Genomic DNA, 6,181 nt, shown 5'->3' on the forward strand with positions numbered 1-6,181 from the left:
TCCCAGGTTCAAGCGATTCTCCTGCCTCAGCCTCCAAGTAGCTGGGATTACAGGTGCGTGCCACCACACCCAGCTAATTTTGTATTTTTAGTAGAGACGGAATTTCTCCATGTTGGTCAGGCTGGTCTCGAACTCCCGACCTCAGGTGATCCGTCTGCCTGGGCCTCTCAAAGTGCTGGGTTACAGGCATGAGCCACCGTGCCCGGCTGGTATGTATATTTTTATTGTGGTAAAATATACATACAAAAATCTTACAATTTTAACCATTTTCGAGTGCACAATTCAGTGGCATTAAGTCCATTCACATTGTTGTGCAACCGTGACCACCTCCAAAACTTTTTCATCTTCCCAAACAGAAATTCTGTACCCATTAAACATGAATTCTCCATCCCTCCCTACACCCACCCCGGGAGCCATCATTGTACTTTCTGTTTCTCTATTTTTATTTTTTATTTTTTTGAGGCAGGGTCTTGCTCTATTGCCCAAGCTGGAGTGCAGTGGTGCAATCTCGGCTCACTGCAACCTCCGCCTCCTGGGTTCAAGCAATTCTCCTGCCTCAGCCTCCCGAGTAGCTGGAATTACAGGTGTGTGCCACCACATCCAGCTAATTTTTTGTATTTTTGGCTATCATTCATTCATTCCATAAATATTGGCTGGTTATCTGCCATGTGCCAGGAACTCTACTAGATGATATGAAGATGAACAAAACTGGACAGAACCCCTGCCTTCATGCCCTTCCTGCCCACAGGGGAGGCAGGCATTGATCATGGCATCTCTGTCCTGTGGTACTAAAGGTCCAGCAGCCCATGCTGGGAGGCAGCATTTCAATCAGCAGTGGGGATTCTGCTTGGTGGGCTGGCCCAGATCCCAGTGTCCCATCACTTTTCTGAGCTCGGTTTTCTCATCTGTGAAATGGGAGTGATCACTCTCCCCATCCAACTTTTTGGTGTGGCAGGATGAGGTTCTCTGTTCCTCTCACCCTCTTCTTTCCTCCCTCCTCTGTGAGATCAGCAAAGGCAAATTCTCATCCCCATTTTGCAGATGAGTAGACTGAGGATCAGGGAGGCAGGGCAGAGTCTTCACCAGAATCTTTCCCAGGATGGTCCCTGTCCCTCACTAAGTCACTGGATCTGCTCTCCTCAGCCTGGGGGCACTGCCACCCCTCCAGCTGGGCTCCTACCGAGTGCCAGTCAATGTATCCTCGTGTCTGAGGGCGAAGACTAGAGGCCTGGCAGGACTCTCCCAGGGTATCTCCTTTTTACCTGTGTCCTCCCACCAGGCAGGGTTCCCTGGGCTCCAGCAGGTGCAGGCAGGAACCCCCCAGGGCACTTTACTTCCCCAGCCTTCAAAAGAGTTCCCTGCCTATGTTGTTTTCTGTCCAGTTGGAGCACAGGTCCCACAGTCACACAGACCAGGGCTTAGTTCTTAGCTGATCTGTGGGACCTTAGCTGGGGTTCTCTAAGTCTCATTGTCCTCACCTATAAAACCACTCCCTCTGGTTGATAAGGAAACTGTGCTCACCTGGTGGGACACTGCTGCATTCACCAACTCAGGCTGCCATAACAAAACACCATAGCCTGAGTGGCTTATGCAACAGAAATGCATTTCCTTCCAGTTGTGGAGGCTGGAAGTCCAAGGTCAAGGTGCCGGTAGGGCTGGTTTCTCCTGAGATCTCTTACCTGGGCTTGCAGATGTGTCTTCACATGGCTTTTTCTCTGTGTGCCTGCATTCCTGGCATCCTCCTCCTCTTATAAGGACACCCGTCCTATGAACCAGGGCCCAGCCCTTATGATGTTCCTTTTACCTAATTACCTCCTTAAAGGTCCTATCTCCAAATGCACTCACCTTGGGGGTTAGGGCTTCAACCTATAAATTCTGAGGGATTGAGGAAGACACAATTCAGTCCATAACTACTCAGCAATTAAAAGGAACAAGCCACTGATGAGCAAGAGAAGCCAGACACAAAACGTAGACATGTATGATTCCATTTATATGAAATGCTGGAAAAGTCAGAACGAATCTACAGTGACAGAAAGCACAGCTGTGGTTGCCTGGGGCTGCAGGAGGGGAGAATTCTTGGGACAATCCGTGGGAGAACTGACTCCAAAGGGTTCCAAGGGGGCTTTCTGGGGTTGATGAAAATGTTGCCTCTTGATTGTGGTGATGGTTGCATGGAAATATACATTTGTCAAAACTCATTGAACTGGATGCTGAAAATGAGTGTGTAAATTGTATGCATGTAAACTATACCTTGCTAAAATAAAATTTAAAACCCTACCTCAAAGGGTTAAAAAAATAAGACTCAAGTTAGGTGGTTGTTAGGAATAAATGAGTTAATGCCTGCAAAGTGCTTAGCTTGGAGCCTGGCATGGTGTAAGTGTGCAAGTAAATGGTAACCATGGTAACCTGAAAACAAGACTTTTGCCCAGTAAGTGGGGCAAGAAAGAGAAATAAACACAGAAGGCAAGGGGTGGGGAGCGATGCTTCTCCCATGCCCAGAGCAGACAGGCAGGGGCTGTGATCTCAGCCTCCTGGAGTCATCGGGTCACTCTCCCGGCCCAGGCGAGGATTCCTATAATGCCTGTCAGCATCTTTTGGGCCCTGGGGGCAGCCAACTGCAACTTAGCCCCTGTTCAGCCCTGATCCTGTTTTTTTTTTTCATTCATTCACTGAACATGCACATTGGACCACCTAGCACAACAAAAGACAATAATAGCTGCTTCTGTTTACTGAATGATCTTATGTGCTCAGTGCTTGACATTTTAGGCTGAACCAAATGAAAGAGCCAAGATTCCACCAGTTTTTACCCACAAAATGCCAGTTTACTGTGGTTCAACCTGATACACGATCTCTTTCATTGTTATGACAAATCTGAGAGTAGATATGATTATTTCCATTTTGTGGCTGAGAAGATGGAAATTCACAGAGGTGAAGTGCCTGGCCCAAGGTCACACAGCTGTGAGTAGCTGGATTTGAACACAGGTCTGACTCTGAATCCCGTATGTTACATGTTCCTTGCCTTTAAGGAGTACCGGTCTAGTGTAGGGATGAACACATTAAATATGGCCCCCGGGGTCTCGCCCACTCACCCCCTGAATCCCCCCAACAGGCTGCCCTCAGCTTTTCAGACACTGGACATGAGTGTTCTTGGTCTTCCAATGATGCCAAAGTCCTGCCGCCCTGCAAACATCTCCCCTGCCCACCAGGACATCTTGCCTTCTCCGGACCTGCTTCTCCCCGGACCTCGGGGGTTGTGTGGTCAGTGCTGGCTGGTCCCTGGTGAAGCTGTACTTACGTGTCTCTGTTGCCCCAGGAGTTGGCCTCATTCTGCCCATCTTGTCCTCACTCCAAGCCTGCCCCTTCTTAAAGACTCCCTCTGAGTTCAGGTTTGTCTTTAATTCACAGCTCATTAGTAGATCAAAGAGGACAGAGACACCCTGAGTCTAAAGGACCCTCAGGCAGCCCCATCCTCACACTGTAACAAGGTGCCCCCTTGGCAGGAGACAAGGGGATCCCCCCGGCTGCTCTTTGTGAAGCAAGGAGAGGGGGCTGGGACCTGGCTCCAGGCTCCCCCATTTATAACAGGGCCAGAGGTTCAGCTGGCAGGGCTGAGGCAGAGGCATTGGAAAGCCGTCAGCCCCTCCTCCAGAGCCTGAGCAGGACAAGGACAGTTAATTCCTCTGGTGTTATCAGCTGGGCACAGGCTCTGGTTGCATAGCAACCCAGATTGCTCTCTGCCTCTAGTGTTCCAAAAAAAAAAAAAAAAAGCATTTTCTCCAACTCCATGAAATGGAATTGGGCCCAGGGCAGCCCAGGCTCCCTGCCCCCAAGTGTGGCTCATTTGTAGGAAGCCCCAACCCATGCCCTGCTGTGGGATCCCCACTCTTAAGGCCTTCATCCCCGTCTTGCCTCACCCATGCCAGGCTGGGGGTAGGAATTCACCCACCACCCTACTGCTGCAATGTGAAGCTGGGTCAGAAGTGAAGTCTCAGTTTGTCCAAGGGGATGCTGCACAGGCCTGGGATCTGGGTGAAAAGGCATGAACTGGGGGAGCCCAGCCAGTTCTGGCAATGCAGTTTACTTATTCATTCATTAAGAAATATTTATTGGGCACCTGCTGGGTCCCATACCCATAAACTCCCCAGATTTGGTGAGTTAAAGATGGCTGCCAACTCTTTGCCACTCCTTCCATGAAGAAGTGGAATCCAGGCCGGGCGCGATGGCTCATACCTGTAATCCCAGCACTTTGGGAGGCCGAGGCGGGCGGATCACGAGGTCAGGAGATCAAGACCTTCCTGGCTAACACAGTGAAACCCCGTCTCTACTAAAAATACAAAAAATTAGCCAGGCGCGGTGGCGGGCGCCTGTAGTCCCAGCTACTTGGGAGGCTGAGGCAGGAGAATGGAATGAACCCAGGAGGTGGAGCTTGTAGTGAGCTGAGATCGCACCACTGTAGTCCGGACTGGGCGAAAGAGCGAGACTCCATCTCAAAAAAAAAAAAAAAAAAAGAAAGAAAGGAAAAAGAAGTGGAATCCATTTCCCTTCCTCTTAAATTGGGGCTGGCTCTGTGGCTGGTCTGGCCAGTGGAATGTGACAGTAGTGACACTGTATAACTCTGAGACTGAGCCCTAAGAAATTAGCAGATTCTACCTTTGCGGCTTGAAATGCTCCTTCTTGGAACCCTATCACCATGATGTGAGGAAGCCCAAGCAGCCACGTGGAGCGGCCCTCTTTAAGTCTGTATCATTTACCAGTTGCATGAGTAAAGCCATATAATACCATGTGAAGCAGAAGAATCCTCCAGCTGAACCCTGACCAGGTCCTTGACCCACAAAATCATGAGCAAATAAAACTATTCTCCCTTTAAGCTAGTAAGCTTTGAAGTAGCTTGTTATGAAATAATAGATAACCAAAACACCAGGAGAGCTTAGTTTTCCATTCATAGATTCTCAAATACCAACACATGTGGTTTAAGTACCTGATGTATGCTAGGCCCTGTGCCCAGTTCCAAAGCAAAATGCCACTCACGCTGGGGAACTGGAGGCATCAGGAGATGGCACAGAGGCAGAGAGCAGAACCAAGAGCCCAGAGATAAGAGCAGACAATTAAATAGAAACCACCTATAATTAAAGGGGTCACAAAAGAAGGTGGGGAAGGCAATTTTCATTGCTACTCAGACCACACAGTGTTGAATTCAGGTATCAACTCTGCATATTTGGAAATAGGTGCCTGGGCCACATGGGAGGGATTCTGAGGTGAAGTCTGAGCTCCGGGGTGATGGATTCATGGTGTCTACAGTGGGTGGGGAGAGGAGAATGCAGGTACCTGTCTCATGCCTGTGCTTCTTGAGCCCATGCTGTCCGCTGGCCTCTGTGACTAACTCTTCTGCACCTACTTAGACAAGGAGAGAGGCTGGAAAACAGGTTGTTCAGGCAGGCTTTGTGGGGGCTAGAGCAGAGAGGACCCCAGGCATGCATTCATACTTTTCAAACTGGAGTTATAGACCTCCTTATAAACCAGCAGGGCAGCTTCAGAGGGTTAGTTTTTAGTTTAGTTTAGTTTTGTTTTAAAATGTCTTCTAGTCAATTTAGTTCAAAATTCCATCATCTTGTTCTGTATTCTTGGGTCAGACTTTCACCTGGCTCTTTTTTTTTTTTTTTTTTTTTGAGATAGAGTTTTGCTCTTGTTGCTCAGGCTGGAGGGCAATGGTGTGGTCTCAGCTCACTGCAACCTCCGCCTCCTGGGTTCAAGTGATTCTCCTGCCTCAGCCTACCAAGTAGCTGGGATTACAGGCACTCGCCATCACGCCTGGCTAATTTTTGTATTTTTAGTAGAGATGGGGTTTCACCATATTGGCCAGGCTGGTCTTGAACTCCTGACCTCAGGTGATCCGCCCGCCTCAGCCTCCCAAAGTGCTGGGATTACAGGCATGAGCCACCGCGCCCAGCCTCTTTTTAATACTGATGTCTGGGCTCTACCCACCCACCCCCTTCATGCTTGGGAGTCACTGTTTTACAACTCCTCAGCTGATTCTAACACGGAGCCAGAGTTGAGAAAATAGCCGCCTAACCCTTGGAGACACACAGCTGATAAAAGGAAAGTCTTCGTTCTCAAGAAACGTCTAGGTTTGGGGTGGGGAGTCGGGGGTAAGTAGGAGGCAGTTGTGTGCTGAAAACGTTTC

Source organism: Pan troglodytes, chromosome 21 (assembly GCF_028858775.2).
Source record: "Pan troglodytes isolate AG18354 chromosome 21, NHGRI_mPanTro3-v2.0_pri, whole genome shotgun sequence".
Lineage (NCBI taxonomy): Eukaryota > Metazoa > Chordata > Mammalia > Primates > Hominidae > Pan > Pan troglodytes.